This window comes from Gracilinanus agilis, chromosome 1 (genome assembly GCF_016433145.1).
Source record: "Gracilinanus agilis isolate LMUSP501 chromosome 1, AgileGrace, whole genome shotgun sequence".
In the NCBI taxonomy this organism is placed as follows: domain Eukaryota; kingdom Metazoa; phylum Chordata; class Mammalia; order Didelphimorphia; family Didelphidae; genus Gracilinanus; species Gracilinanus agilis.
In genome coordinates this window covers 194,804,394-194,814,674 of record NC_058130.1, presented here as the reverse complement: position 1 = coordinate 194,814,674, position 10,281 = coordinate 194,804,394, and the positions used below count along the sequence as shown (strand labels likewise).

Sequence of the window (10,281 nt, the reverse complement as noted above, 5' to 3'; positions counted from 1 at the left end):
TGATATCCTACATATGAGATAATTGTAAAATGAACACCCTGAGGAAGCCAACCAGTAGGATAAGATAGGATATCACATCATAAAAGGATTGATGGAAGGAAATGGGGATATTTATGCTGGAAAAAGAAATAATTTGGAGGTGGTAGGGGTACAAAATTGCTATTTTCAGTTATTTGAATGGTTGTTTCCTAGAAGACATATGACTTCCTCTACTTGGCTCCTAAAGGCAAATCTAGGAACCATGGGTAGAAGTTACAGAGACAATTTGAGGTTCAAAATAAGGAAAATAGCGCTATCCAAAAGTAGAATGGGTGTGTAAAAACTGCTGTGTTGTTAAGAGGATTTCTTGTTTTAAGCTAAAACTAGAATAGATGACCCTTGAGGTCCCTTCAAAGTCAGAGACTCTGAGATTCCAGGAAGATCTATGAAGGGCCATAGGATCATAGAACTGAAATTTCAGCTAGTTCAACTGAGATTCCAATTTCTGCTCTGTCATTTCCAGCTTATATGATTCTGTGTAAATCACCTGAGCCTTTTCTAGGCTCCCTTAAGATGCCCCATGTTCTCACGCTGTCACGTGTATATTCATGTCCATTTGTCCCCTGATGTGATATTGTTTTTCTCCCATATTGGGACAATATCCAATAATCTGGATTATTCTTAACTTCTCTTTCTCTCCCTTCCTTTCTCCCATTTCCTCATGTCCTTGTTTAGCACTTGATAAACCAAATATGATTTAATTATGGAAAAAATATAAAGAAATCAAGGATATCATTTAGAAAAACACAGCTTCACAAATACTTAATAAACTCCTGGTCTGGGAGAGATCAATATAAATATTGTCAAGCTAGTCTGCTGAATTAATTGGTGCTAAACTCTTGGTGAGTGCTAATAGCACTGGATTCCTCCATCTCCTATTGGAAATAGCAAGTATTGGGAGAACTTCTGGAGGCAGAACGTCTTAGCCAAAAGCGGTGACCCTGAACTTCTTATACCACCAAAGTCTGATGTGGGAAATACATGGGTGAGACACACTTGGTGTAACCCTCCACTCACACCTAAAACTGAGACAGAGACAGAAAATAGCTGTAGTGTGAAGTGAGGGGTGGTGTAGGGATGGGGTGTGTGTGTGTGTGTGGGGGGAATATAAAAGAAGACTGAAAAGGTAGCTATTTTGTGGGTAATGAAAGGTTAAGCTCAGGGCAAAGAGTCTCACTGGGGAAAAAGTCAAGTTGTGGCCAGAGGATTAATGGGGAAACGGGTAACTTGGGAGGGTGAATAAAATACTGGACCTGAAATCAGGAGGACCTAGGTCCAAATCCTATCTCAGACGTTTCCTAGCCATATGACCCTGAACAAACGTTGACTTTATGTTATCTGTGCTCTAGTTTCCTTATCTCAAAAATAAAGTATTTGGAATGAAAGACCTTTAAGGTCCCTTCTCTTCCATATAATCTAGGATCCATATATATATATTCTCTTCCATATAATCTAGGATCCAATGAATTTCCTTTCTCTCAGCAGTCATCTACTTAGCCTGTGAACTGGATTCGCTTTTTATCTGAAAGTACTGGAAACTGGGAGAAACATTGTAAATTCAGTTTATAATAATTTTCATTATCACCATTTAAAATTTGTTAGCCCAGTAGTGAGATATTAGCTGGTAAACTAGCCACAGGTGGGTTTGGAGGGTAGAGCAGGAATTATCTTGTTCCGGTTGTGCAGTGCTAAGACTTATGTGTACTTTGCCACTATGGATAATAAGGCATGGCTGGGACATTTGCAGGCAAGCAGTCATTTCTCAGTGATGGGGAAAACAGCGCCCTGATCAATTGGAAACACTGGAATAACTGCACATAATACAAATGCTAGGAACTATGTGTGTGAATTTGGGTGCGTGTATGAATGCACATGGACACATGCATGTGTTTTCATTTAAACTCAGACACTAGATATGTGTTTTAAGAAAAGGAAGAGGAAAGAGGAGAATAAAGGGATCCAGATCAGTTCTTGCAGAAGTCTATATATTCAGTGAAATATAGTCATGAAAAAAGTACCAAAAACATCAGGGATGTCATTTAGAAAAAAACACACCTTCATTATTACTTGGTATACTCAGGCTCTTGGAGTGATGAGTATGAATGTTGACAACTGAGAAACTATTAGATATTACCTAGACTTTCAAAAAGCTTTTACAGAAAGGGCTTAAAAAACCCAGTCACCATAGAACTGGTGTTCAACATTTGACTGTAGATAAGGAATACTCTCATTTAACACTTTCAGAAATGTTGCAAAGCCTGTCTGCTAGCTTAGCTGACTATTCCCAAAGAGAATACAAATTGTTGACAGCCACAGAGTTTCCATGATTGCTTTCCAAGGTAATAAGAGCAGCGGAGAAGGCAAGTGAATTCACCAGAAGCTGATGGGGCTGGTCTTGACCATGAAAGGCAGAATTTCAAAATCTCACTTGAGCCTTTAGACATGAGTGTAAGACTAAATTTTTTTCCTGGTCTAACAGCATCCTGTTAAACAGCAGCATTTAGAAACAAACTTTTGAAACCTGAACCTCTGAAATACCCTTCTTCTGCTAACATGTTCTCGGTTTTCCTCTGCCTCTTCCCAACATGATGGTGCTACTGATTTTAACTTGACTTCCTCTTTGGAGATAGCTGTTATCATGGGTCCATCCATCTTTGTAATCCACAATCTGAATTATCAGCCTTGTTTTCTGCCTCAAAAATCACTAGTGACTGAGCTAAGAGTTCTAGCACTTTGTATGACCAACTATAGACTTCCAGTATTTGAATTGCAATTCTCCCCTATCTCTTCCCTAACAGCCAAGTGAAAGGAGGCTGTATCTTTTAATTCATAATCAGTTCTCTCCTGGTCCAAAGAAACTAACATTGATTTTTATTATTTGATAAAGTTTATTTTCCTGAAACACTGGTCTTCAGCCATATAGATATGGAGGTAGTGTGTGTTAGTGTGTGCGCTTTTTTTTTTTTTAAACCCTTACTTTCTCTCTTAGAATCAATACTATGAATTTGTTCTAAGGTGGAAGAGCGGTAAGGATTAGGCAATGGTGGTTAAGTGACTTGCCCAGTCACACAGCTAGGAAGTGTCTGAGATCAGATTTGAACCCAGGATCTCCCATCTCTAGGACTGGCTCTCAATCCCTGAGATACCTAGCAGTTTCTGTTTTTTGTTTTTTTTTTTTTAAATAACATAGCCTTGGCCTTTATTCCCAAGACATGCTTTGAATTTTAATTATATGATCATGTTATTTTGAGGTAAATTGATTTGACCAGGATTTTTTAGGCAATGGTAACTTTACAAAACAGAGTTCAGATTCACAAACATGTCATCTATTTTCCCACACTTTCTTCTTTATTGTAATTGACAAAATGCACCAAATGTGCATGAGACCTTCTTTGAATTCTTTTAATATTTTGAGGGTACGAGTGTAATAATATCATAGGATCATGAATTTAGACCTAGGAGAGATTTCAAAGACCATCTTGTCCAACCCCCCCCCTCCATTCTATAGAGGAGGAAACTGAGGACCAAGGAGTTTAAGTGACTTGTCTAAAGTCATTCAGAAGGTGTCCATCCCCTCACTCTCACTGCATGAATTGCTTTGTCCATATGCTTTACCTAATCATATATATCCTCAATGATGCCTTTTATGTCATTTTATGCACAGTTCCTCATGAATAATATACAACATCCATTTTTCTATTGCTTTTTTGGATCACCTGCAATTTTTGTCATTTTGTCATTCCCTCATTATGGCATGCCATCATTCACAGCCATGTAGCATCTCTTGGAGAATTGTGGCATCGAAAAGGTAGGATTTTGTGGCAGAAAGTAACTTGGAATCATTGAGAGTACAGAACGATTTCCCAAATACAGTGTGTTATTAAATGAAATTATGGTCTAGCCATCTCTCTTTTTAATCCCTTCCATTTTATACTCAGTTCATATATTCAGGAACCTCTACTGTGCCTATCAAAGATAGTTATAGTCATATTCAATGAGCTATCCTACTGCAGGTTAGAATCTGGACAATATGTTTTTCATCTACCTTGGTTTTGTTTTTAGTGTAAATGGTTATCCAATCTCTTTCACCAAACTATGGCATTCATTGAAGAAATTTTGTAATGTTTCGGGAATCAATGCATTTTAGACAATGTCATCTGTGATTTGTAGCATTTGGAGACTATCTTTGTTTTGAATTCCTTGAAGAACATACTACATGACACTGATAGACAACTGGTTGGATATATGTTTTATGTGTCATTTGATGTTGATCCTCAAAGGATTATTGAACAAAGTTATCTGTATAATAACAGTGAAATCTTATGTAATGTTAACATACATGTGGGATATACCTTGTTGGGGATGAACTTCTAAGGCTGAATTTCATTCTTCTGAATCAATAAACAATAGACACGATGGAAGTTATATTTTAGGCAAACTCACAGTGAGTCATATGGCTGTGAAGATGTGGTCTGGTATAGAAAATTGTCTACATAAGCCAGTTTGTTCTCTTTTCATGTTTTCATGAAATGGACCCTCAGTGTTTGCATTGATCATTCTCATAAATATTTGATAGATATGAGACAATAGATATATAGGTCAATAGTTACTAATGTCTTCTTAGGACTCTTTTTTTTTTTTTTAGGTAATGATACCACCTACACTCTTTTTTATCTTTTTCTCCCTTTCTTTACAATATTTTGGAAATTAATTCTTCCATGCTTTCAAAATGTTTATTTCCAGGATAGATTTTATTACCTAATGAGAAAAAGAGAAGGGAGGGAGGGAGGGAGAGAGAGAGAGAGAGAGAGAGAGAGAGAGAGAGAGAGAGAGAGAGAGAGAGATCTCAGCCTTTCTAACTGAAAGTAAGATTAGGTCCTAGATTCCAGCCTGGAGCAGTCCCTTCCACATTGCAGCTTGCTTAGATCCTGGATTCCAGCCCTGAGCAGTCCCTTCCACATTGCAGTTTACCAGAGATCAAGAGATAAGCCAGCCCACTGACAGGTGTGGAAGCAAAAAGGCCACTCTCCTTCCTGCCCTTGCTTTTTAAATCAAACATGTTCCTCCCTCCGTGGCCATGTTGCCCTGGCTGTGCTAGGACAAGAGCCTCAGGGGTCAGACAGGTAACTCTGATGCCTGTGATCCACCTCTGTGGTGCTCAGGATCAAAGCTGGAATGAATGGAGGTTTCCTAAATATTTACTTCACACATTTTTCTAACATTATGAGTTCCAAATTCTCTCCCCCCCCCACCCCAAGACATTAAGCAATTCAATATGGGTTATGTATGTGTGATCATGCAAAACATATTTCCATATTAGTTTTGTGGTGGCCAAAGCACATATAGAAAATGAAGAAAATTTAGTGAAAAATGGTATACTTCTATCTGCATTCAAACTTCATCAGTTCTTTCTCTGGAGGTAGATAGTATTTTTCATCATGAGTCCTTTAGAATTGTCTTGGATCACTGTATTGCTGAGAACAGATAGTCATTTACAGCTGATCATCATAAAACATTGCTGTCATGGTGTGCAACATTCTCCTGGTTCTGCTCACTTCAGTTTGCAATCAGTCCATGTAAGTCTTCCATGGATCCCTTTTGGCAGTCTGGTGAAGCCGATGGATTCCTTAAAATAATGTTTTTAAATGTATAAAATAAAATGCATCATATTACAAAGGAAACCATGTATATGGAAATACAGTAACCAAAATAATAACAAGTCTAATAAAAGGTCTGAGGACCCCAGGTTAAGAACCCCTGCATAATCTCTTTAATTGAAGACAGCTATCAGGCAATCTTCTTTCTTCTTCAGGATAAACAATCCCAGTTTCTTCAGCTTTTCTTCGTACAGCATGGTTTCTAGACCCATCATAATTACTGGTTGTCTTCCTCTGGGCATGTTCTTGTTCATCAGTGTTCCTCCTAAAAACAAAATGATGAAAATGATACCCAGGATGAACCACTAAATACTCCAGATGTAGTCTGAGTATTTCAAACAGTAAGATGATTATTTTGTCTCGCTTGTATGTTAGGGGGTTGGTGGCACCGTTTATTATTCTCTTTTTAAGTGTCTTAGTGTTTTTGAGTGTCATTTATGTTTATATATGTATACATATATACATATATGTATGTGTGTATATGAGAGATTTGAAGTTAGAAGACCTAGCTTGATACTTCCTACCTACGTAACCTTAAGCAAGTTTCTCCACTTCTTTGAGACTTAGTTTCCTCTGTAAAATGAGAGGTTTAGCTAAATGATCTCTAAGGTCTGCCCTTTAGCAGCTCAGAATCTCATTTTCTATAGTCTGTACTGGAGTGACTTCTAGAATAGGTCAGCAGTAATAAAGCGTAGTCATCATCTTCTTGCTACTTGTCTGTTACTGATACCCCATGCAACAATCTGAAACCATATTTCTGTTAATGCAGCCTAAGATTATATTAGCTTTTTTGGCAGCCATGCCACACTCTTGACTTGTTTTGAATTTTTAGCTGACTAATATCCTTAAGTAAATACACCTCCCCTCCTCAGACTATATAATTAATTTGCTTTTTTTCCTTCCTCATTAAAAAAGGTAACATTTAAAATTCATAATTTAATGATAATCCAAGAAAACACTGAATTTGGAGTCAGAAGACTTGGGTTCAAATTTTGCCTCTGCCAGTAATTTTACCCATCTCGTTTTGGACAAGTTACTTAATCTCTCTGTCCTTCAAACTTCTCATTTATAAACTTAGGGGGCTGGACCAGATGCCTTTTAGGTTTCCTTCTGGCTCTCAGACTAGGATCCGAAGATGCTAAGATTTAGTGATATGCCAGCGGGGATCTAGATGAATATAAGGAGGTACAATTTTATCCAACGATGAAAGGGAAGTCAAATAAAAAAAACAAACAAACTTTCCTGGTTACAGAAAATGACCTCTGAAGATCAAGAGGATCAACAATGGAAAATGGCCACGGACTAAATCTAATGCCCTGCCTAGGACATGTGCAAGGCATGACAGCTGCACACCTTGCCCCTGGTTACTTCCTCTGGGGCAAGTTGTTGTTGGCAGGCCCAAGTGGTGTGGAATAGCTGCTGGGGCTGGGGAAGGAGGGCTGGGGAATACAGATCTGCCACTGGCTAATGAACAACTTGGCCTGACATTCAACTGTGCCCAGAGCCTGTTTTCTTTAGATGCTCTGTCCTTACTTGAGCTAGGAGTACACAAACAGATTGGCCTCAAATGCTGGACCTCCCATGGTCTTGACAACCCTGTTATTTAGCAAGTCCTAATAGGTGTCAGCTGAAACTTCCACCTCTGATTTCTGTGGCACAAGGACATCGTGAAAGGCCCCGGGGGCAAATAAATATCATAGCCTGGCAGCACTTTTGGAAGCCTGGGTCAGATGAGGTTTAAGGAGGATTAGGTTTAGATTAGAGAAGGCTTGGCTTGGCAGGGTTATTTCAGGGGGGAGGGAATGATGCTCCCTTAAGTACTCCAGGATTTTACAAGGGGGAAAGTAGGCTGATCACCCTGGGGATAAGCTGCTCCAGAAATAAAAGTGGTGAGCTCTGTGTCCTTTTCCGGAGAGCTCCTCTTTACTCACTCGTCTCCTAAGGATAGCAAGGGGCTTGAGAATTTTTAAAAGCTTACCTACAAAGAAGGCAGGGAGAGGCATTCCCCAGAGGCGAGCCTGTGCGGCCACTCCACCCTGTTCTGTCACACAGACTTGCTCAGGATGACAATCTGCTCCTCAGTAATCACTGACCAGCCTGAAGAGAGATTTTTGTAACAGAGCCAGAGTTCCCTGGCTTGGGTTCGCCGTGGGGCTCTGGCAGTGACTGTTGTTTATAAGACAGAATCTTGTTCCACTCCCAGGCGACAGCTTACACACCAAAATTATTTTGTTTCCTAGGACCAAACAGGTTAGAGGGGGAGAAGATGAAGGAGGAAAAAATAAACAAGGCCAAACCCCCCTTGGAAGGACAGCTTCTCCTCAAATCCCCTGGAAGCTCATTTTCTTGTGCCAAAGGAGTGACTAACCTTTGCTGCTGGCCATCGCAGACTGTTTCAGATAGCTCGGGTCTGCTAGGAGAAGTTGAGGCAAAAGAAAAACTTTTTAAGAGCTGCCTTTGCCTTACGTGTCTCTCTCTTTTTTGGAGACAAACTTTTCATCCCTGGAAGAACTCAGATGCTCCCTCTAGAAACACCCCTTGACCCCACTTGTTTTTACCCAGCTTAACACAACAAACGATTCACTCTTATGTAGTTTGAAAGTCCCCAAAATGCTTTTTTTTTTTTTTCACAACCCTGAGGGTAGTGAAAGTTTTATTTTTCTCATTTCATGCATAGCAGCTGGGGCATGTTCTAGGCCCTCACACGTGAGACCCCCAAAAAGCTGCCCTAGGTTTGAGGCACTCTGTGAATCAATCCTCACTTAAAACATAAGCCTCAACATGTGTGGTTACTCTCATCAGCTAACTGGACTGCATTAGTCAAACAAAAGACATTTAATCAGATGACATAGCCATTAAAGTAACAGGGAAAGGCCCCTCTGTTTACATTTAGGCCACATTTTTCTTTTTTAAATTTTATTTTTTATTGTCATGCAAAACACACATTGGTCATTGTTATAAGAGCAAAGTCATACGTAATCAAAACCCCAAAATAAAACCTAAATACACTGATATGAAAGAAGGCTCTGACAATTCTTTTTTCTGGAGGTGGACGGCATTCCCCGTCATAAGTCCTTCACGATTGTCTCAGATCATTGCATTGTTGAGAGTAGCCAAGTTTTCACAGAAAACCATCATCCAATATTGCTTTTATTGTGTACAACACTCTTCCATTTCTGCTTATTTCATTCTGCCTCAGTTCCTGCAGATCTTTCCAGCTTTTCCTGAAATCATCTTGCTTATCATTTCTTATTGCTCAATAGTATTCCATCACCAACACATACCACAATTTGTCAGCCATTCCCCAATGGATGGACATCCCCTCAATTTCCAATTCTTTGTAGGGAACAAAAATGTTCAGATTTCCACACTACCAGTGGGGAAGAGCATGACCCAGAGAAAATCTGGCCCAGCGAACATGCATAAAGGACATAAAGAACACAAGTCATTTCATTCCACCTTCCTATCTCTACATGTCTTCATAACAAAGCCCTTGACTTCTGGCTGGCACAAATTCTCACTATTTCCTTGCAGTTTGTTGTTTGGTCCTTTTTCAATCATGCCTAAAAAACCCCATTTGGGGTTTTCTTGGCAAAGAGACTGAAGCAATTCGCCATTTCCTTCTCTAGCTCATTTTCTAGCTCATTTCTAGCTCTAGCTCCTGAGGAATTTGTCAGCAAACTGGGTTAAGTGATTTGTTCTAGGTCACACAGCTAAGAAGTGTCAGAGGCTGGATTTGGATTCATGAAGATAACTTCCTGACTTCAGGTCCATCACACTATCCATTGTACCACCTGGCTCCCCATTTTCTTACATAGAAACGAGGAAATAAGGGTCCAGGAGAGTAAGTCACTTGTCTGAAATAGCTTACCAATGCTAGATCTCATTCTGAGAAAGTAATTCAGCCATTACTTTGGGCAACTAAACAGAATAAGTCAAGAGGTGATAGGAACATCTTGAGAGGCAAAGTGTTTTAGAGAAGAGACCCAGACTTGGAGTTAGGAAGACCTCAGTTCAAATGTTGCCTCTGCAAAAAACTAGCTGGGTAAATAAAAACAAATCATTTGACATTTCTGAGCCTTAGTTTTCCTCATCTGTAAAATGGGGATCACAATATTCACAGAACTGTTGTAAAGAATCAAATAAGATAATATATGTAAAGTACTTTGTAGACCTTAAAGCGCTATGCAAAGGTTAGCTATTTAAATACCAACTTCAATTGTTAACAGAACTCAATGTTGGAAACCTAATCCATCAAATAATGTATCTATATTAGGAGAGGGGATGAGGGAGGGAAATATAGAATCTACTTTGTACTTTAAAGGGTCTCATAAAAAGGGAAAATATGAATACCTTTCTCCAGTTCTCCAAATGCTCAAGTGTTGATTTCAAAATACTCCATGCTGTTACTCTGCCCCCTACCTAAAAATAATAATTTTCTGTTGAGAATCTCCTGTTGCTTGCTTTGACAGCCCCGACAGTCTTCTCCTGGCAGGAATCTCAGATGGTACATTAATGCTGTCCAGAGCAAACGTCTTCAGACTTATTTAAAGCAATCCTATAATGGTTTGAAAAGCTGCTAAAT

General features: G+C 39.2%; 1 long non-coding RNA gene across 1 annotated transcript; it reads right to left on the bottom strand.

Annotated features, from left to right (window-relative positions):
• Positions 1 to 5,786: 5,786 nt before the first annotated feature.
• On the bottom strand, positions 5,787 to 10,275 carry LOC123231132. Its single transcript, XR_006505100.1, has 3 exons — positions 10,050 to 10,275; positions 7,675 to 7,932; positions 5,787 to 5,961 (listed from the first exon to the last, which is right to left on the bottom strand). It is a non-coding gene; the product is annotated as an uncharacterized LOC123231132 (long non-coding RNA).
• Between the last annotated feature and the right edge of the window lie 6 nt (positions 10,276 to 10,281).